The 22653-nt window shown below is 47.7% G+C and overlaps 2 long non-coding RNA genes across 3 annotated transcripts; both read left to right on the plus strand.

Annotated features, from left to right (window-relative positions):
• Window positions 1-15149: 15149 nt before the first annotated feature.
• Window positions 15150-16463, plus strand: LOC144586409 (uncharacterized). Its single transcript, XR_013541220.1, has 3 exons — window positions 15150-15798; window positions 15904-15987; window positions 16148-16463. It is a non-coding gene; the product is annotated as an uncharacterized LOC144586409 (long non-coding RNA).
• A 2118-nt stretch (window positions 16464-18581) lies between these two features.
• LOC140704652 (uncharacterized) lies at window positions 18582-22102 on the plus strand. 2 transcript variants are annotated; one of them, XR_013541222.1, is made up of 4 exons: window positions 18582-18706; window positions 19284-19609; window positions 20180-20321; window positions 21303-22102. It is a non-coding gene; the product is annotated as an uncharacterized LOC140704652 (long non-coding RNA). The 2 variants fall into 2 exon arrangements; XR_013541221.1 differs by lacking the exon at window positions 18582-18706 and having other exon boundaries at window positions 18840-19609.
• The last annotated feature ends 551 nt before the right edge of the window (window positions 22103-22653 follow it).

The following is a 22653-nucleotide window of genomic DNA, read 5'->3' on the forward strand; positions in this document are numbered from 1 at the left end:
AAAACCCTCCCCTCCAATCATTCACTCCTCGATGCAAGCCCTGGTGCCATGTGTGCCATGGCTGTGCTCTGCCAAGAAATGGACACCATTTCCACTCCAGGGTGGATAGTGGTTCTCACTTAGATGTAATTTTGCATTAGCAAAAAGCAAAGTGTGCTGCTGATATACCTCCCCATAGTGCTTCAAGCACACTCTGGGCGGTTTACAAGTTCATTAAGCAGGCTACACATTGCCCCCCCCCCCAGTGAGCTGGGTACTCATTTTACCAACCTCAGTAGGACAAAAGGCTGAGTCAACCTTGAGCCGGCTTCATGGGATTGAACCCTGGGTCGTGAGCACAGTTTTAGCTGCAGTACGGCAGTTTAACCACTGTGCCATGAGGCTCAGTGTATTAGGGTGCAAGTAGATCTACTGTCCCAGCTTCTGCAGCAGAAAGTTGTAACAAACCACCAGAATACACTGCATGTTTCCAGGTGAACATTACTTGGAGAGCATAGATGGCTCAGTGAGTTAAATATTTGGCTGAAATGTCAGAGGTTCTGAGTTCAGTTCTCCAGTGTGTGTCCGAGGTAAAGAGCCAACCTCTTTAGTGCTGAACAAACTGCACTGTCTCAGGGTACCATCAGAAGAAGAAAATGTAGACCACTTCAAGAGTATACCTACAAATCCCTGGCTAGAGTTGCTATAAGTTGGAATTAAATTGATGGCAAACAATGATTATTATCGGACATAAGGAGTGCCAGGGCTTGTTTATTTCATTTAATTTTACTTGATTTACTTTTCTGTACTGCAGTAGCTGGAGGCTAAATTTAGACTCTTGAACTGGTATCATCCTTCAGCCATGAATTAAAGAAACAATTTAGTTATGCTTACAAAACGGGAGCATTCCCAGAAAGCATATGGCAAACTTGGCCACCTCCCTGCTTCTCCCTGCCTCCAGGTCATTTCTGTACAGATTGAAAAGTACTGGTCCCAGGACAGATCCCTGGGGCACACCGCTTTTTACCTCTCACCATTGTGAATATCACCTGTTGACTGGACCTACTCTCATGGTTTCCTGGTTCTCAACCCATTCATAAGAGGACCTGCCCTCTTATCCCCTGACTGTGGAGTTTTCTCAGCAGCCTTTGGTGAGGGACCACGTCAAACGTCTTCTGAAAATCCAAATAGATAATCTCTAATGGTTCGCCCACATCCACATGCCTGTTGACCTTTTCAAAGAATTCTAAAAGGTTTCTCCCTGGAACAGACGTTGGGCTAACCGGCCTGTAGTTTCCAGAGTCCCTATTTAAAGATTGGTGTGACATCTGGCACTGTGACTGTTTTAAGGGACAAGGTGTATATTTTAGTTGAGAGATCAGGAACTTGATTTCTCAGTTCCTTAGTAACCCTTGGGTGGCTTCCATCTGGGCGCATTAACTTATTGATCTTCCGTTTATCAATTAGGTCTCAAACATCGTCTCTTTTAACCTGTATAAGGATTATGTATTATGATATGAATAAAAATGTGCTGTAGAACAGAAAAGATAGAATTAGATATTTTTTTCAGTCCTTGTGAGAAGTATGACTCTCAGAATAACAGTATGCTGCCTGAAAACCAGGATGCTGGATTCTTTTCCTTGCTTATTTATTCTATGACGGAAATCCTGTTGCATCGTTAAACAAAAGATGTAGCATTTGGAATTGAATGGTTGTAAGTTAAGAAATCTGTGAGGATGTATCGGTTGCATGCCAGTTTGTGTAACTCAGTATCAGACTATGGAAAGTTCTTAACATATAGCAATTCACTTTCAGAAGTTATATCCTTTGCATATCTGCAGATTCCCTGCTCTGCATTTACAGGTACATTATTCCCAGTGCAGCAACAGCAAAAATCTTTTGACTTGCATATTGTGGGCTTATTGTGATGATTTGCACGTAGCTCCATTTCATGCTGCACTCCCCTGCCTGATTGTTTTTGCTTTATTATTTGTCATATCATACGGTTCTTCTTGGCACAACGTCAGCCAGCCATTTGCACTCAGGAGACGTGTGTTTGTTTCTTCCTTCGCAAACAACTCTTTGGAGAGTAGGTGTCAGATAACTGTACAGGGCAAGTAAAGTAGGCAAAGAAGTTTAGCCCATTTAATTCATCTGTGTAAATCATGCCTTGTGTGGGCTTGAACATCCCTGCCTTGGCAGTAAAAAGGGAAGGAGCTTTTTGAAAGATGGCGTTGTTTGGAGTCTTTACAACACGTGGTTGTATTCTGGGTGCCGTGACCAGATGAAGTAGCCCAGTCGTGTGTGTCCTCCCCCCGTGGTAAAACATCCACCCCCACACAAAGACACTCACTCTTTCTTCCTTGATTGGAAATGGAAATCGTTGGCCAGAAATTAATGCATTCCAGATATTTATTTATTTTATTTATTTATTTATTCAATTTATATGCCACCCATACTACCCAGAGGTCTCTAGGCGGCTTACAATAATTAAAATTCAATACAGTAAAAGATAAAATAATTAAAATACAATTAAAATACAATTAAAATTGCCATCAGCCCCACAGCTAATATTATTTCAATTAAAAGCCTTCTGGAACAGGAAGGTTTTGACCTGGCGCCGAAATGTCATCAGCGTCGGCGCCAGACGAATCTCAGTCGGGAGGGCATTCCATAGTCTGGGGCAGCTGCCGAAAAGGCCCTTTGTCTACAAACCGTCCCTCTTAGCTCCTTAAGGGACGGCTCTTTCAAAAGGGCCTCCTGGCTAGATCTTAACTGCCGGGTAGGTTCATATGGAAGGAGGTGGTCCTTCAGGTATCCAGGGCCCAAGCCGTTTAGGGCTTTATATGTCAAAAGAAGCACTTTGAATTGGGCCCGGGCAGCAACTGGTAGCCAATGTAACTTATACAGAATCGGCTTGATATGTTCCCTGGCGACTGCAGCACTCACCAGCCCCGCAGCTCGATTATGGACCAGTTGCAGTCGCCGGACCGTCTTCAAAGGTAGCCCCAAGTAAAGCGCATTGCAGTAATCTATGCGGGATGTTACCAGTGCATGTGTGACTGTCATGAGACTCCGCTCGTCTAGGTAGGGCCGTAGCTGGTATAATTTCTGCAGCTGAAGGAAGGCGCCCCGGCCACCAAGTCCACATGGGCTTCCAGTGTTAGACTGGGGTCTAGGAGCACCCCCAAGCTATGGACCCTGTCCCATAGAGGGAGTGTAACCCCATTCAGGGTGGGGAAATGGCCCTCCAGCCTGTCTGGTGAAGCACCCACTAACAGCACTTCCGTCTTGTCTGGATTGAGTTTCAATTTATTAACCCTCATCCAGTCCATTATCAGGTCCAGACACGAGTTCAGCACAGAAACTGCCTCACCTGGATTGGTGGGAAACAAGAGGTAGAGCTGAGTATCGTCAGCATATTGCTGACTCCTCAGCCCAAACCTCCTGATGACCTCTCCCAGCGGTTACATGTAGATGTTGAACAGCATGGGGGACAGTATTGAGCCCTGAGGAACCCCATGACATAACTGCCATGGGGCAGAGCAACTGTCCCCCAGCACCACCCTCTGGACACGGTCAGCCAGGAAGGAGCGGAACCACCGTAAAACGGTGCCCCCAACTCCCAACCCAGCCAGCCTATCCAGAAGGACACCATGGTCGATGGTGTCGAAAGCCGCTGAGAGGTCCAGGAGTATCAACAGGGTCACACTCCCCATGTCTCTCTCCCAGCAAAGGTCATCATACAGGGCGACCAAGGCAGTCTCTGTACCAAAACCCGGCCTGAAACCCGATTGAAATGGATCCAGAAAATCCGTTTCATCCAGCAGCGCCTGGAGTTGCCCGGCCACAACCCGCTCCAACACCTTGCCCAAATAAGGGAGGTTCGCCACTGGTCGGTAGTTGACCACCAGCCTTGGGTCCAGGTTAGGCTTTTTAAGGAATAGTCGAATTACCGCCTCTTTCAAGGCGGTAGGGAGCACTCCCTCTCTCAGAGAGGCGTTCACAGCCTCCTGGACCCAGGTGCGAACCCCCCTGGCTGATCTTCCAATTAGCCAGGATGGGCAAGGGTCGAGCGGAGTGGTGGTAGAACGGTCAGATCCAAGCACCCTGTCCACATCATCGGGTCTCAACAATTGAAACTCATCCATTAATACTGGACCTAAGCACGGCACACTGGACACATCCTCTGATTGTGCAGTAACTGTAGAGTCCAACCCACTGCGAATCTGAGCGATTTTCCCCTCAAAATGTATGGCAAACTCATCACAGCAGTCCGGGACCTCCACCGGATTTCCCGGTTGAAGAAGATCCCGAACCACCCGAAACAGCTCTGCTGGACAACATTCTGAGGAAGCAATACGGCTGGAGAAATATTGCTGTTTCGCCAGCCGTATTGCCATGAAATAGGCCCAATAATGGGCTCTAAGTCGTGTTCGATCGGACTCCCAGCGGGATTTCCTCCACCTGCGCTCCAGCCGTCTCCCCTCTTGCTTCATCGCCCGCAGTTCAGAAGTATACCAAGGAGCTTTCTGGGCTCGGCGAGTAGGGAGAGGGCGCTTAGGCGCAATCGTGTCAACCGCCCGGGTCATCTCCCTATTCCATAGGGTGACCTGAGCTTCGACAGGAGCGCCGACCATATCAGACGGATAATCCCCCAGAGCATTCAGGAATCCATCTGGATCCATTAGTCTCCGAGGGCGGATCATCTTAATAGATCCCCCACCCTTGCAGAGGGAAGAAGAAGCTAATAGACTGAACTTGACCAGGAAGTGGTCTGACCATGACAATGGGGTCACGACCAGCCCCTCTACATCCAAACCACCATCTTCCAGTCCCGTTGAGAAAACCAGGTCCAAGGTGTGGCCCTTCTCATGCGTCGGGCCGATGACACATTGAGACAGCCCCATGGTTGTCATGGTGGCCATGAAGTCCTGAGCCGCCCCAGTCAAGGCAGCCTCGGCATGGATGTTGAAGTCCCCCAGCACCAACAGCCTGGGAGTCCTCAACACCAGGTCCGAGACTACCTCCGTCAGCTCAGGCAGGGAGACTGTTGGTACACAGCAGGGTGGTCGGTACACCAACAGAATCCCTAACCTGTCTCGCGAGCCCAACACACAATACAGGCCCTCGAGACCTCCTCTCAAAGGGACAGGAAGCCTGGTCAAGGAGATAGAACTCCTATAGACTATAGCAACTCCCCCTCCCCGACCCTCCGAGCGACCTTGGTGCTGGACCAAGTACCCAGGCGGACACAACTGGGAGAGGGGAACACCATCCTCCTCTCCCACCCAGGTCTCAGTAATGAACGCCAGGTCAGCAGCCTCATCCAGAATTACATCATGGATGAGGGCAGTTTTATTTTGTACTGACCAGGCGTTCATCAACAGCACCATGTGGCTCGAGGGTTTGCTGATATGGTCGCCTGATACCATCTGGTTGGGGACAGGACTAGAAGAGGGGATAGATGTAAGATATCTAACCTCTCTTCTCCTACACGGGCATGTCCTACCCACACCGCCGTTCCTTCCCCTACCCAGCACCACCTCAATGGCTGCCCCCTCCAATGCCCTCCCCCCTTCCTGTTCCATTAGATCCGCTGTGGGTCTCTTCTTAATTGATGGCAATTAATAACATTTTAAAAACATTTTAAAAATAAAACTTTTCTAAAGCCCCTTCTCTCCCTCCCAGCCATGTAGCTCATGTTGAGAGGGGAATGAGGCAGCTGGGAGCAGCAGGGCCTGATCCTGCAGGCACAGGGGAAGGCTGAGCCAGCTCCCATGAGAAAGAGCTGGCATCCAACAGGGGCCCAACCACAGTTCCACGGCCTCTCACCCAGTGGGCTGTGGCCAGCAGATGGTCTCTGGTTCCCTCTGTAAGCAGGTACACTCGTCCGGTCTTGAAAGACCCCTGAATACCATAAATAAGGTGTGGGCCGAGGCCGATGGGAGGGCGGGGGAAAGAGGGGAATTCTGGAAGATTTCCCGACCCGCTTCTTGACTGTAACCCTTTGTGCCTCTAAGTGCTTCTCTAGAAAGCATGAATAGCCTTAGGGAGAAAAAACGTGGTTGGTGGTTGGAAGTTGGTTGGAAAGCAGGAATCCTAACATCTTTTATATATCAAAGTATGTCTCTAAGACATACTAGCTTTATACATTTTTCTCATAAGCCAGTGTCTGAATGTGATTTCTAAAAGTAAAGAGGCTTCCACTAACCGCCTTTTGATGGTCACGGGCTGAATCCACAGGTTAAATCTACTGATCTGCTAGCACTGTAGTGGTGGTTAGAGGTCTTGACTGGAGCTCAGAAAGCCAGCTTTGCTTCTTAGTACCTTTAATTAATTACATTTAATGTGGTGGCCCTGCGGATTAAACCACAGAAGCCTCTGGGCTGAAAGGTCAAAAGACCAGCAGTTTGAATCCACGCGACGGAGTGAGCTCCCATCGCTTGTCCCAGCTCCTGCCAACCTAGCAATTCGAAAGCATGTTTAAAATGCAAGTGGATAAATAGGTACCACCTCGGCGGGAAGGTAACAGTGTTCCGTTTCTAGTCGTGCTGGCCACGTGACTACAGAAACTGTGAACAAACACTAGCTCTACAGCTTGGAAACGGGGATGAGCATCGCACCCTAGAGTCGGACGCGACTGGACTAATTGTCAAGGGGAGCCTTTACCATTTAACTTTAACTTTAATTTATGCTGCCTTTCTCCTAGGTCTGGGACTGAAAGCAGCTCACAGTTTAATAAAAACACTAAAATAAAATATGGGCTAATTCAGAGAGGTATTGTTTGATGTGCTTCAGGAGCAAATGGTTTGCTCTTTTTTCTGGCAACCACATAATGTAACTGCTAGAGTGAACCAATTTGCCCCTACAACCCCCCAACGTGCACAGTTTTAAATCCCTGTCAGGGGCTTCTACATTTTAGGTGCAGGTTAGTGCAACTCTAGTTTAGTCTGTTCCCCGTGTGTGTAATTGCTGGGAATGCACTGAAATTTAGCCTTACAGCTCCATAGTCAGTGTCAATGTCCAGTATTGTGAAACGGCTTTTAAAATAAGCTGCTTCAAGATATTGGCAAATTATTATTATTATCATCATCATCATCCTCTGATAGATCATCACTGATGCACTGTATCACTTAGATTAAATTTTAAAATATATATATATTTTGCTCTGTGCATAATGCCAATCAAGAAACTGCCCATGGCCATAGTTTTGATCATCATTTCACAGAAATTTAAAGTAATTTTAAAGTTTAATTTAAGTGATTCAGCGTGCCAGTGATAGTCTAGCAGAGACAACAACAACAATAGTAATATTACTAATAACAACAACAATAATAGTAATATTACTAACAACAACAACAACAATGACGACGACGACAATAATAATAATAATAATAATAATAATAATAATAATAATAATAATAATAATAATAATAAAATCTTCCTTCTCCTCCGCAACAGTTCCATGACAAATTATTCCCTAATTCTGAGACCTTAACTATGCAGCCAGAATGGGGTGGAATATTGACTTCCTTTTCAACTGCTCCAGTGCCACCCCACCCCTCACTGGGCAAGCCATGGTGCTGGCAAGCTGCTTTTTTCTGAAACTTGGCCTTTCTCCCTTACTCTTCCCATCATCTGGGTTGTGCTTGCTCTTTCTGAGCACGTGGAAGGGCAGGGAGTCTGTGGTTATGTGAGTATAAAATCCAAAATATTTAGGCAGACTACCCACGAATGGAGCAGTCTGTTTATCTAAACCAATATTTTACAGTCATTGCAGTAGTTTTGACTGACTACCATAGGCTAGAATCAACTTAAGTTAAATATATACACAAAACAGGGCAACCTGACAGCTGCTCCAAAAAGGTTTCTGCAATCTGAACAGTGAGTGCAAAAAAGCTATTCATAAAAAAGATGCTTCTGTTTAGTAATGGCAAGGGTTTGTTGGTTATTCTGGCTTGTGCAGTTCGCTGCCAATTAGAGTACTCCAGCAGAAGTTAAAAAGTTACTTTTAAGAAGAATGAGTGTAGTTACAGGATACAGCCAAGCAACAGAAGGATAGTGCTTTGGGGCACCGGTTCACAAATATATATATAGACACAGAGAGAGTATATTCCTAACAGTGTTGTTATTGCATGCCACTGAGTCACCTCTGACGTAATGTATTATATGAAAATAGAGCTTAAGTTGTAGGCATGCACTTGCACCTGAAATACAGGAGCATAATTTTTTTAGATTAAAAATTGTTTTGAAAGTGAAAAAGAACAATGAGAATGTGTTGAATTCATTCTAAAAATATAATGGCTTATAGCCTTAAAATAAGGCACAATAAAACAGCAGAAAACAGAAATATATCTCTTATAATATTGAAGTTTTAAAATGTAAAAACATGTAAAGTTTATACACACAGAGAGAGGCACTTTGCTTTAAGCATTTTTAGACACACAGAAAAGCACTTCTAAATAAAGCTCACCTATTTACTTTTTTCAGTTTAAGTGAAATCCAAACTTACATCACAAACCTCTGCTAGTAAACAGCCATAGAAATATATGTGCACCATTTACCCATCAGATATCAGTATTTACTGTTTTCAAGGGAAGGATTCATCTGAATATGCGAAGAGGTTCTCACTGCCGCCTCTCTTCATGCCATGGAAGACAATTTACCCATGTTGACCAAAGCTTTCCTCTTTAGACGGTGACTCCAGATACAAGGAGACCAACAAGGGCTAGAAGTCTCACCTTCCTCGGACATTCAGTTTAACCCTTTTCTGAACAGCTGGATGGGGCAATTATGACTGAGCTACATTTCCGATTTCTCTACGGTATATGAACTGACAACCTATGTCCCCTATTGCAGTGATCCTTAACCTTTTCCCAACCGTGGACTGTTTGGGGGGACGGGGCACCTGTCGGGGTGGGTGGGCCATCTGTGCAGTGGGTGTGCGTGCATGCGGGGGGGGCAGGAGATCTGTTTCCATGGCCCGATCCTGACAAGGCCACAGCCCGGTTACGAGGCCAAGGAAGGGGGGGGTTGGGGACCCCTGCTCTGTTGGCTCAATAATGGCAAACGGAAGGAGGGACCAGACAAGCAACAAACATCCAGTAGTAATTCCCTGCATACAGCAGCACCTCTCTTCAATATAAGAAAACAAAATCTCAGAACCACAAGGAAGGGAAAATTCAGGAACCGAAGTAGCACCAGAAAATTATAGAGTGGTTCCCTAAGTCATCGGTCAGCCATAGGAGTTAAGGAAGTTACAAGGGCATTATCTTCCCCCTGTCTAGCATTCACAACAAGTCCAGGGATAGGTTTTTATAGACAAGCTGTCGTTAAAGCCGGAAGCACATCAGGATGGGAGAGATGTGGCCAAGGCAGTCTTTCCTGGCTGAGATAACAGGCTGGAAAGGAATCCCATGCTTAAGTCTGGAAGACTGACCACAAAACAAAGCAAGATTGTTTGCAGACTTTGAGAGGGGAGAGAAGCTTCAGGAGTGAGACTCTCAGACAACCAGGCCTTAAGAATGTTTCTCTCCTTACAGTTTCTGCTTCTGCCCCAAGTCATAGAGATCAGGAACATGGAGAGCTTCAGGAGGACTCCTAGCTTGGGAGAACAGCTCATGAGTTACATTTGGGAGATCAGAGGCTCAAAGGAAGGATGGAACCCCCCTGTAGATAACAATGGGGGAAATAACAGACACTCTGACAAGTAACATGGGCACAAACCCCGGAGGGCTTTGTATGTGATTGTCAGAACCTTGAACCTAATCCAGAACGCGATGGGCAACCAATGGAGGCGAGCTAGACCTGGAGTGTTCAAATTTACTTGCAGCAACCATCAGTCTGGCTGCCGCATTCTGGACCTTCTGAAGTCTCCAGATCAGGTTCAAGGGAAGCCCCACATAAGGGCATTGCAGCAGTCGATGTGGGAGATGACCGGGGAATGCACCAAAGTCCTGAAGGAGTCCTTGTCTAGATAGGGGCAACATTGGGTGATTAGCCTAAACTGGCTGAAGGCTCATCTGGACATGGCTGCAATCTGGGACTCCCAAGAGAGACACAGGTCCAGAAGAACACCCAACTTACGCACTTCGTCTCTAAACTGGAGGTGAGTACCATCCAGCCTAAGGACCACCACCCCCAACCTATCAGAGGTCTCCCCAAGGAACAAAATCTCTGTTTTGTCTGGGTTCAGTTTGAGCCTGGGTCCATTCCAGTACTGCAACCAGGCAACGCTCCAGCTTCCAGGCAGCATCCACTGCAGAGGTGTTAACAGAGATATAGAGTCGTGTGCCATCAGCATACTGGTGACGCCTTACTCCAAAACTCCTGATGACCTCCCACAATGGCTTAACATAGATGTTAAACAGCAGTGGGGATAGTGCCGATCCCTGAAGATCCCCACACTGAAGGCACGAAAGTACCGACAGCTCCTCCCCTAGCTGAACTTTCTGGACATGGTCCTCGAGGAATGATCGGAGCCAGCTCAAGGCTAAGCCCCCAATCCCAACCTTGGAGAACCTGTTCAGGAGGATACTGTGGTTAATGGTATCAAAAGCCAATGAGAGATCTAGGAGTACAAACAGGGTGCCTCTGCCCCGTCACTTTGCCTCTTCCTTTAAAAGGTCATCCTGCAGAGTGACCCATGTCATCTCAGTAGCCCATTGTGGCCTGAATCCAGACTGGAATAGGTCAAGGCAGTCCTGCTCCTCCAGGTATGACTGCAGCTGATTGGCCACCACCCTCTCTATCACCTTGCCCAGGAATGGTATCGGATGGAAATTGTTAAGATTGCCCGACGCTAACTGGGGGCATCTGATGATGGGTTGGATGATGGTTTGTTTTAAGCGAGAGGGAAGCATTCTCTCCCTCCGTAATGAATTAATAATGTTCATGACCAATCAGTGATAGCCTCCTTTGTGGCTCTGATCAGCCACACCGGGCAAGGATCCAGCGAGGAGGAGGTGGGTCTACAGCTAGCCATCACCAGGGAGGCTTCCTCCTTTACTGCAGGGTCAAACTGAACTAACTGGGCAATGGGAGATGGAGCAGCAATGGTCACTCCCCGGATCAGCTAAACTGCTGGTAGAGTCAAGGTCAGCACGAATGGCATCCATTCTTGTTCTAAAAAAGGCTGCACACTGATCACTGGTGAACTCCAAATGAGGCCCTGAATGGCCAGAACTGGTAAGGTCATGGGCCACCCAGAATAATTCCACTTGTCGGTTCACAGCCTCACCCGTTCCTCTGGATGTTAAAAGTCAAGGAGTGAGTCATGCTGCTTAAAGACCCAACAGATAGTAATTTTACATTTCTCCCCAGCATATTTTGAGTAATTGGGATTTGAGTTTTCTTAATGCCAAACAGAAGAGAAGCCAATGGGATACTAAGACACTAAGGGGCACTCATGGGCTGCATACTCAGAAAGGGTTTCCTCCACCAAATCTTTTAAAAAGAAAGCAAATGAGCCGAGCTCCCAGTTTGCAAAACTACATGACAGTGTACGTTCTGCCCTCTGGTGGGCGTTACTGGAATTGCTGGCAGGGTATCTAAAGGAAAAAGAAGAGCCTTTGAATGCCAAGATTTCTATTAAAATAATTGCTAGTGCATAAGGATCCTGCTGCATTCAAGTCCAGACATAAAAAGTTAGACACAGGGAATTATATCCTGGTATCTTTGTTGGGCTTGGTGGTGCCAGTTAGTGAGTCATGACTTGAGTTTGGTTGGATTAATTGGAAAGTATGTGAGAACAATTTTAGTGTATGTTCATCTCTGTCTTTTGCTCTTGGATAGATTTTCACCATAAAAAGAGGTATCAGACTGGGGATTTGATGGGGTTAGGGGGTAGGGCTTTGTTTGTTCCCTTTTAAGAGCTGTCCTGCACCTTTTTTGTAATATTGTTGGGGCACGTCTTCTGTTTGGCACAATTCAGTGGGATTCAAAAGTAGTTGTGTGACAGGGAAAGGCTCATCAGCAACCTTTCAAGGTGAGGCAAATGCTATGCTCCAGCTCACCACCACACCGCGACTGTGCTGCGCCTCGAGGGCTGGTGTTGCCACTGCTGCGGCTCCAATGTTTACTTCTTCCACCTTTTGCTGAACTCCCAGCAATCAGCCGAGGAAGGGCCAAGAACAGCTGACAGGTGAGGACCCTTGGCTAGGAAGCTGTGAGTGACTCTGGGCCTCCCTGATTCGCGGTGAAGAGTAGAGCGCCAGGAGCAGCGAAAAGGGACAGCAAGTCATTCCGGCACCAAGGCTGGTTTCCAGTCCTTGTCCGTGGTTGGGAAGCGGAGAGCGGCTATGTGACCACATTCGGCTGAAAGAATCGATCAAGGGTCCTTTGCAGTTCCTCCCCTCGACTTTATCAGACCCTTTGCAGTCCAGTTTACCCTACACCAAATGTGCAATGTAACAGGGATACCTTTCAAAACACACACACACACACACACACAAATATCCCTAGTTCTCTTTCTGCTCCTGTGAGTGTTGCAGGTGGGCCCAAAGGGAACCGGGGAAAACAGAGAGGTGTTGCATTTCATCATCTGTGTTGGTCAAACAATCTTGGGGCTTTGACCCTTTAAGCCCTGGCTCCGCTATGCCACTATGTCCTGAGTCCCTAAACTAGTTATAATGAGCACTTGTCCAAAAGCACTATCGATCAAAAGCAGATTAATGAATTGCCAGCCTTTCAATGTTATGTTAAAAGCTTGTACTTTGAATGGAAACACAGAAAGTCTTTTTTTCTCTCTTTACTTTTCCTGTCCCTTGTGCCACGCACATATTAAAAGCAACGACGTGTGGTAAAAATGAGAGAAGATAGAACGTACTCCTATGGTCTTCTAAGGGGATCCTGTGGGTAACGAGGAAGGTTCCCTACAGAATTTCTCTCTTGACTGGCTGCCACTGGATAGCTCTGGCACCCGGGGTGTTCCAGTCGTGCAAAAGATGGGCAAGTCTGACACTTGTTCCGTCTCTTGTGTTTGAAGTGATTCAATCTCATGCTGTTTCCAATGTGTTTATGTACAAATCTGTGGATTTGGGCAAGTTCTAGTCAAACAGGAATGGAACATGTTTCCTAACAACCTGAAGCGGACAGGTTTGACACGAGGGGGAAAGAGGGCCAGGTTCTTGCTGCTCGCCATGTGACTATTAAAACTGAGGATCCTGCCAGGAAGGAAAGAGGCGGCTACCCTAATTCAGATCCATGAGTATGGATTAATGCAGGGGCATTCAAAGTCAGAGGATCCACCAAATCCAAAGCCTTCTTGGTTACACACATGCACTCATCCTGGCCCCAGAGCCCCATGATTGACACTGAGACTTTTCCTCTCATTGAAACCCAGAGGATGAGAGGGGGACCTGCTGGCAACTAAGAGGATGGACCTGATATTTTCATTACAGTGGATCTGGAAGTTATTCATGATCGCTGCCCCACTGTCCATATCATGTAGTCAGACCTCCTTGACACGAAGGAGTGGCAAGGGGCATGAGATCCAAGGATAGTGGCTATTGCAAGGCAAAACGTTGCATTGGTATGTTGTTGGACTGATGGCATGCTGGGTTTGTCACTGGATTAAACAACCAGACATTTCTTTTCAGGAGTCACACCTCTACCAGGCTGATGGGGATCCACTAATCAGATTTGGGGCAGGAAATATGGTTGGGTGATATCAACGTAGCCGTAGCAAATTTATTGCAGCTGCAGTTCTCTGGCGGGAGCTGAATAGGGGTCCGCTCTTGTGGAGGTTTGGGACATTGGGGTTGGATCTGGATGGCTTAAGGGTGAAGATAGGCGTCTACTCACCCAGAACAGTTAACACACCTCCCTGTACCGAGGGGTGGGGGGAGAATTATGGTAGGGGCAGGATCTGGTCCAGCTTGGGGGCCCGCAAGCCCAACATCTGCCCCAGGTTTGTGAGAATTACAGAGTGGCATACACCCGTGTGGTTTCCAGAAGATGGCCATTTCTGGTGGAAACTTCAGCAGCTGCTGAAGTGAAGAGTGGTGGGCGGCAGGTGGCCCCCGGGCGTCTCGATGCACCAGATCCAATCCCCCCAGTGCTGGCCAGGGAATGCTGCTGTAAACAATCAAGTGGTGGCCTTTCATCCAAAGAACTGTGCGTATTGTCTTCCTTTGTAGTTTTTAGAGCCCTGGGGAGAGCCCGCTGAATGATAGGCCAGCAACTACATAATTAATCACAAATTAATTGATTAATTATTTCTTAAATGATGATATATCCTATATATTTAATTCATTTCCTCATTGATTCAAAGTGTTAATGAATGACATATGAAGCCCTAAAAGGTTTAGGACCTCGATAACTAGCCTTCTCCCATCTAGATCTACTCGAGTCACTCGCCATAGCCAGGAAAGACGGCTGAGGGGCCGAACGCCGAGAGAGGACTGGAAAGAACCAGTGGACTCCTTTCGAGATTCTAGCAAGCAACACGGCACTGCAGTTTGATGATGAGAATATGCAGAGAGAGACTCGGCCCATAGAAGAATCTAGGCTCTTGCCTCAACTGAATGGCGTAGTAGAGGTTGATGGCTTCAAGAGGTCAATATGTTGGAGAACCTGCTCTGGGTTTTATTCTGAACTTTACGTGAGCCATCCGAAGTAGGGAACCTTCTTGTCAAAAGGAGCTGAGCATCTCACACAGGACTTTCAATGTCTAAACTAAAACCCAGAGCAGATTGGCCACACCACTGACCTTGAAGACACCAGCCTTCCCTGAAATGCCACTGTGAGGGATAAACTACGAGGCTGGCTCTATCCTTCCTCCTTTTGTCCCACGATAGATTGAGTTCCAGTGGTTGATGGGAAGCTACGGAAGCATTAGTCACATCTGGCCTTAATTTTCAGTGGATTATTTTCCCAGTCAGTATAAGGCAGACAAAATCTTTATTGTGCTATCAGTAGACGATTGTAATATGGAAATAGGATTAATGCACCAATTTAGGTCAGAATCCAAAATCCCAGATAGGCTTGCTGTAGAAGGTTTGGATTGGCCTTTAAGTCCCTTTTGCTGGCACAACTATCCTTCTGCCGGCCTAGCCCCCTGAGGCTGGCCTAACCCTCTGTGGGGGCAGATCCCCCGTCTGATCAGTGGGGAGAAGGGCCAAAAGGGGAAGGGGAAGTAGAGGAGAAAGGGAGGGGCAGGGGAGGAGCTGAGTTACACCAAGCTCAAACTCCTCACCCTTATGCTGGCACAAGTCAGGCCAGGAAAAAAATACTCCAAAGTAATTTCCAGCACATGGAACCCAATGGGAGCTCACAAAATAATTAAGGCCCCAATCCTCCCACCTCTCAGGGAGACACACTCAGTTGAGATTACGATACAGCACACCATCACCGGTATATATACCCCTCACTCAGATGTCAACATACGGGCCAGGGGATTCTTTCTCTCTGGCTTTGCAGCATACTGACTTTGGACTCACGAGGAGACACTTGAGTCGTGGTGGTGGTGGCAGCTCACTATGGGAAACGGCACTTTGCAACACAAAACACACAAAAGACCCACTCCAAAGCGTGTAAGTTCTCTAACATCTGTCTGCCTCGCATCCTGCCTCGTATCCTAACAGGTAGAGACTTCAACCCCCAGAAATCTTGACCAGCAGAGGTGGTGGTGAAGGCTTCTGGAAGTTGTAGTCCAAGAATATCTGGAGGACCAAGGTTGGGGACCACTGTCCTAACAGGTAGGGCCACTAATCTGCCTGCCTCGTATCCTAACAGGTAGAGCCATCCCGGAATGCAGCTGCAAGACACAAACACCCCGAAGCCTGGGGCTTCCAGCTTCTAGAAAAGAAAACCCAGGTAAGTGAAGGGGGAGAAGCCATGAAATGCCAGTCTTGCATTTCTCATGAGAGTACTTCTCACTAGCAACAAGACTTGACTTCTTCTCCTGCCTGTGTCTTCTAGGACTGAAGTGAAGTTGTTGTGATAAAGCTGAGACTCTGCATGCGCACAATAGACTTCAGGGAGACTCCAAAGCCCATGAGCCAGGTCAGCCCATACCCCCTTGGTGACCTCTTTAGCTATCTCCCAACAGCACCGCCATGTCCAGTGCTCTACGTCTTCAAAAGAAGCAATGGCCCGCTGTCCTCTCCTTTCCATACTAGGCTAGGGCTTTGACTGTGGTCCCCCATCTCTCTTTTTTACACAGGTAGCTGTGCTACGGGTGCAGCTCCCGAACCACTCTGCCCTGTGTGACCCCAGTCATTTCACTAAGCACTGCCTGAGACTTGCGCCTGGATACTGGCAATGGTATGGCCAGACAGCTATGGGTCAGGTGCAGCACAGCTACACGAAGGCTCCCTGCACATGTCTGTCTGTCTGTCTGTCTGTCTGTCTGTCTGTCTGTCTGTCTTCTCTTTGTCGAAGATACAAGGGTGCTTCTGAGGCAAAATGCCAGTGCCCAGGCACACTATATTCCTAGCACCCTTTCTTTGAACCTGCTCAATAAAATGCCATCTACAACATGTCATTTGTTTATTCTTTTAATTACATGATTACACAAGTAGGCTCAAGGCCTTTCTCCTAGGGGATGATGTGGCAGGAAAAAGGAAGGAACATAAACTCCATTTTCCATCATAATGTCAGGGGAAGGGTGGAAGAAACCCCATGGCTGGCCTTTAACATGGAGTGGGGCGTGAAAACAAATGCAGAGGGCCCATCCACCCATCATGAGCTCTAGGAACAAGGTTGAGAGTGGGTGAGGCCTGTGCCGGCTGTCCAGTAATGACCCAGGCGGCTGAGGGTGGGCAGAATGCTACTCTTAAGGGACCCAAACCACCCTCCCAGAAATTAACCAGGAGGCTGAGGGTGGGCAGGATTAGGGTCAGATGGATCCACACAGCCCCCCAATCATGAGCCAGGAGGCAGAGGGAGTGGGTGGGAGCCAACCCGGCTGCCCAATCATGGGGAAAAGAGCCCACGTTAAGTCCCTAAACATTACCCAACCAGAAAAGAAGACAGGAAGATGGACAGTGAAAGGTCAGACCCTGAGCTGTGTAGAGTTGTGTCAGAGGGACGAGAGCCCCCGTGATCCCTAACATGCCCAGCCTAGGAATGGTTGCCCAAAGTCCAACTCTGCACAGCTCTGGTTGCTATAGTTGCCACTGATGTCGAGTTAGAAGGGAGGGAAAAGGGAATAAGACGAGGCCATCCCACGGAAGGAGGGTGTCATCGCATGTAGGGAGGTCGCTAGGAGGAAGGGGGTGGCTTTCGGCAGGAGAATCCTTGGGAAATGCTTGGGAATGTGAAAGACAGCTCTACAGTTCCAAAAAAGTGGGGAGAGGGCAAGACGGATCACATCCTGCAGCAGCTTGCTTGCCTCGTGGCCCAAAGTAGGCATGGGCCACGTCATCCCACAACTGTACCTCCTGTGGATCCTGGCCCTGGGATGTTTCCCCCGTCACATTCAAAACACACATGGGAAGTAATGGCTATAAGAGTCCCCACATCTGGGGGGGGATCTAGGGGGGCAAGTTATGTAGCACAGCACACACTAGCAAGGTCTTTGACACCTTTTCTGATTTGCGGAGCAGGCGACCCCCTACGTGCTGCAGAAGACAGAAACAGGTCCTCAGGGTACGGTGTCTTCTGGAATGGCCGGAGAGGACAGCCCCAATCAGCTGGAGTGGGGGTAACCTGGCCGATAACATCTGGATGAGTCCCCCCTGTTCCCTCCCATTTGCCAGGCACTAAACTTACTCAGCCACCAGCCTCGGCTTCATGAACCTGGGCATCATGAACCCATCCAGGCACAGTGCCATTCACATAGGTGAAAGTTCCCTGGGCATTACCAGAGGCTATCATGTTAATGGCATTTATGAAAGATTTCTCACTTCCCCTTTCACCTTTTTACAGCCGTGACCCTCCCTCAGCAGGCATTTCCCAGTATACCTACCAAGGCTGCAGCAGGCAGGGCTGGAACCAGGGATCTGCTGGAGAAGCATCGAGAAACCCATCAGTCAAAAAGACTGAGTTCGGCCAGAGGGCGTGTCAAGGGCATCACCACACCGTCGTCTGCCTGTCTTCAGAGAGACCCTTGCCTCCCTGGTGCCAGCAGTGGGGGAGTTCAAAAGCATTTAAAACTCAGTCCCTCTCCCTGACTCAGAGATTCCTGGTTTTGGCACCAGGAAAGCTGCCACTCTAACCATCTTTCAGAAAACAGAGCAGAGGAAAGACCAGAGAGTTTCTTGGAGTAAAACAGCAGTTTATTTTGAGCTCAAAAATCACAAACAGTCACAAATGCATTTTGTATGAATTCAAGTGTACCTAAATGTTCAGCTACCTGTTTATATATTTTGGATGTCTTATTCACTTCACAGCTAAAAAAGAGTGGAGAAGAGAGAAAGAAGGCTCAGGCAACGAAGGACCCATCCTGGCTGTGAAGAATGCTTTCTATAGGCCTTGAAACTGGGGAGGAAATTTTTGGCTTCCCTTGGTGGGCTAATTAGGCACACCTGGCGACCTCCAGGAGCTACTCTTCCAGGCGTTACCAATTAGTTGGCTTCAGAAAGGACTGCACCTGATTGGTTGGAAAGGCTGCAGGCTCTGATGGAGGGAGATGGGATAGAAGGCCAGCCAGAGGAAATGGCTGAGCTCAGCAGTTCTGGGCTGCAGCTTTGTTCTGTTTGGAACATGTCCTCCAGCCTCCTGTTATGAGGAACTCTGCTTGAGCACTGGAACCTTGTTACTCTGTGGGGAGAGCCGAGAGGTAAGAAAGCTGTTATTGTTTTTGGTGGGAACAGCTCTTAGCTGCCTAAATCTCAGAATAGTTTTTATCCTTAAAGTTGCTTTTGAGCCTGGATGTGCTTTTGCATCACCCTGGCTCAAAGTATGACTAAAGTGGTCAGTGCATCCTCTCTGTAAGAGGCTTCCCACTTCACTAATAGTGAACCTGGAAGAGTCTAAGGGGAAAAAAAAAAACAATTAAGCTGGGTCAGCAGTTCCTTTCAACTGGTTTAGCTTTGCTTGGTTATTCAGGGGAATGCATTTCCCCCAAACGTTGTTGACTTTGCTGTTAGGTCTTTGAGTATTGATTAGGCAGAAGACTTGTTCAGCTTCCTTTGTTTCAGGTGGGCCCTTTTGATGGCCTTGCTTTTGCCTCCCATCCATTGGGGGCATTCCTAGCCGGTGCAATAAAAGGGCCTTTGACTCTCTCTGCATGCAAGGCTTAGTCTGAGCTGTAGGTGGCAGCAGAGCAGTTCTCTCTCTCTTTCTCTAGCCATGCCTTCCCTGGTTCTCAAGTTTGATGGTGTCTCTCTTTCTCTGTCTGCCTTTCCTCCTCCAAGGTAGAGTGAGGCGTGGACAGGGCGCTTTACCAGAGCTGCTGCCTATGGCAACTGGATGTGTCCCCCCAAGGCGGCGGCCAGGGCCCTTCTCTGCCCCACAGCCTCTTTCGTGAAGGGCCTGCAAGCCCCGCCCAGCGAAGGGAAAGCCTCGTCCTCCGCTCTCTCACCGCCCAAATCGCCCTGGGAGGATTCCCGCGAACGAAGGCCGGCGCTGCTCCGCCCTGAGGCAGGGCCCAAACCCATTGCCGAGCAACCCTCCGGCATCCCCCATTCTGGCGTGCTCTAGCGGAAGGGGCATCGGCAGCTGGCCAGGCAAGGCAAGGCAGGTAGGTCGCTGCGCCTGGCGGGAGAGGGTGGTGACCCTTTGGACCGAGGGCTGGGCTCTTGGCCCCAGTCAGCGCAGGTTCTTGTTTCTTTACCCCAACGTCAGAGGACTCCACAGTTTGCCAAAGACCAGGAGTGGGGAGGGGGGTGGAAGAAAATGCCATCCCAGGGGCTGCCTTGTTGCCTGCCACCTCTTTCTGTCTGTCTCTCTTTTTCCCTTCTAAGGTCCCAGCTTGCTTGGGGGGGGGGGCGTTGGGGGCGGGAGTCACCCTTGTAGAGTCTCTTCTAAACTGATCATTTCCTCAGGGCTTTTTGATCTTAAGTGTCTGGAGGGGATCAAACCCTTTCATCTAAGGTATGATAAGGAAAAGATTGCACAGTTTTTGACTGCTTTCCTTTTCAGTTTAAGGTGTTAACAGGTACATTCCCCCCCCCCCATTTCATATTGTCCATATGAAGCAATAAATGAAGATCTAGGTTATGTTAAGAGTGTACTTATCTGTTTTGCATGTTATGTCTTGATAGCTGCTGCATTGTCATTTTGGTTTATTTGGTGTGCATTTTGTTTTCAGACTTTTGAAGTACGTCTGTGCGCCGATGGTTGAATGAGCATAATGGGTAGCAAGGAAGAAACATGGCAGAAACGGGATGCCAAATGCTATGATTGTCTGGTTGAAATGAAAACTCTTGACTGAAAACTGTTGAATAAGTCAGGTAAACCTTAGAAGGAAGTATTTCTTTTCTTCTTCATTTTAAAGAAACTTATTTAAGGCACGTAAAATAAAGAGATGTACAGCATTTTTTTAAAAAAATTAAAACAAAATCAGTAGTCGGCAAAGTATCATTAAAACAGTGGCAAAGGTAAATCTGTTCTTGCACAGTACGTCATTAAAAGCTGGTTGGAATTGGACTGTCTTCACAGTCTGTCCAGGAGCTATTAAGGGACGTGTGTCGCAAGGCCTTTTCCGTTCATAGCAAACCAGATGTGCCTGCCAAATGCCTCTCTAAGAGTGCAAGCGACTTTTCAGGTTCAGAGAAAGGATGCATCTGAGCCGCCTTTACAGAGAGAAAGAAATGGAGGATTAGACAATGTTATGATATTGTAAATTCTTTTTGAAAGTTCTCCACCTGATGTTGAGAACTGTAACACAGTGGTTGAGAACATGGTTATGAATAGGTGAAAACTCGTGTTCATCCATGTAAGGATCAAAGACTAGGAGAGCGTACACGGCATCACTTAGGTTACTTCAGAATAAAAAAAATAAAAGCAGCAGTCAAAAAGAGTGAATGAGAGAGTTTCGGGAGTTAAGATCAAAGCATACAGTTGATTCAGGATTGTCAAATGGCCAAAATAAAGGTGCATTTTCCCACATTTACTCTAGTCTCATCTGACAGTTTTTTCCTTATGTAAAGAAGAAAGATCTTCTGTGTCAGATTTTAGATTTCTATTCTACATATCTCATTCTAATAATCTTGACTGATTTTTCATGGATGAAAATGTCAGGTTTCTAGTGCCTCCAGTGTGTTTTTCTGCTTAGAGCTGTGTTTCCAAATGCAAAATCTTAACAATGCAGGTGTGTTGCCTTTAATGCTTTTGTGAACTTGCAGCAGAAGTATTTCAGTGCAAAAGTACTTATTCCTGGAAAAAAATCAGTGTTCTGACCATTGCAATTTTGTCTTATTTTCTCCCTGCAGAACGTCGGAGATGTGCACTTTGCATTAGAAAGCTCAGTGAGCCATCAAATGCAAGCACATGAACTCTTGGTTGAAAGAACTGGAGTGACGGCATATAAAACAAAGTGGCTTCTGCATCTGCTGAAACGTCTCATGCCTGAGAGACATCCTAGACTGCAGTGATCACGAAACGAAAAGGCTAAAGGTTTAGGTGATCACAGAACAAAGAGAAAGCAATTAACTTTAGAGAGAAGCAAGATGTCATTGGACATGTAGATGTCCACCAGCAGAATTCCTTGGGCAAGGCCCTGAGAACTCCCTTTTATGAACCTTAACAAGCTTACAGATTGTTGACAGAATTCAGATGGGACACTAGTTACCTCATGGCCACTCAGGATAGGCCGGAGAAATCCTTTGAAGTTATGCTCTAACTCTAAGGGAAAATAGGCAGAATGGGTGAGTCACCCCTCCCCGTCAGGAGTCGCTCTCACTATGCCAGGAGAGTGTACTCTGCACTGAAGAACAGACATCAGCTAGTGACCTGGAGGGGAGCGTTCCCACACTAGACCATATGGAAGTGCTATATTTGCCAAACCTGAACTTGAAACATAGTCCAGCCATTCTTTTTTCTTTCAACCTGTGGCCAACAACCATTGGCAAAACGAGGGGAAAATGCCTCCTTATGAGAGACTTGAGTTGGCACCCTTGATAGCAAAAGAAAAACAATAGAACACAGCTGGCATCAGGAAGGGATGTGTGTTGGGGAGGAAATGACCTGAGAGGGGAAAGACAGATGGTGTGGCAAGCACTGAATGACAGAACTTGCTCCGCGGGGGGGGGGAGAGAACCAAACTTGTGGGGTGGGGGGAGGAAATGGACAGGGCTTGGGTCATGGAGGGAATGACTGCAGAATGGGGGGGGGGAGAACCACGGTCATGGTGGCCGGAAAAATACGGGGGGATAGACAGGGCTCGCGTCGAGGAGGGAATGAGGGGTGGGGAGGGGGCAGAACCGCACTTGAGGTGGGCAGGAAAAGGCCATGGGCATTAGATGAGATGCGTCGAGGAGGGACTGACGAGAGCGGGGCGGGTGGGAGGGACCATGCTTGGGTTGGGCCAGAAAGGCAGGGTGGGGATAGAGGGGGCTTGAGGGCAGGAGAGAGAAGAGGGTTGAAGGTGAAGGGGGATTTGTGGTAGGCAGGGCGCGCAGCAGGGAGCAGAGGGGGCGTTGCGGAAGGGTTTGTGAAAGGAAAGGGGTGGTCCTGGGAGTGGAGGGGGATGGACAAGAGGGGTTTCTTTGCATAATAGAGATGAATGAGAAGAAAGGAATGTTATTTTCTTGGGTATATAAGGGGAAAGAGAAACAGTCTTTT

This window comes from Pogona vitticeps, chromosome 2 (genome assembly GCF_051106095.1).
Source record: "Pogona vitticeps strain Pit_001003342236 chromosome 2, PviZW2.1, whole genome shotgun sequence".
In the NCBI taxonomy this organism is placed as follows: domain Eukaryota; kingdom Metazoa; phylum Chordata; class Lepidosauria; order Squamata; family Agamidae; genus Pogona; species Pogona vitticeps.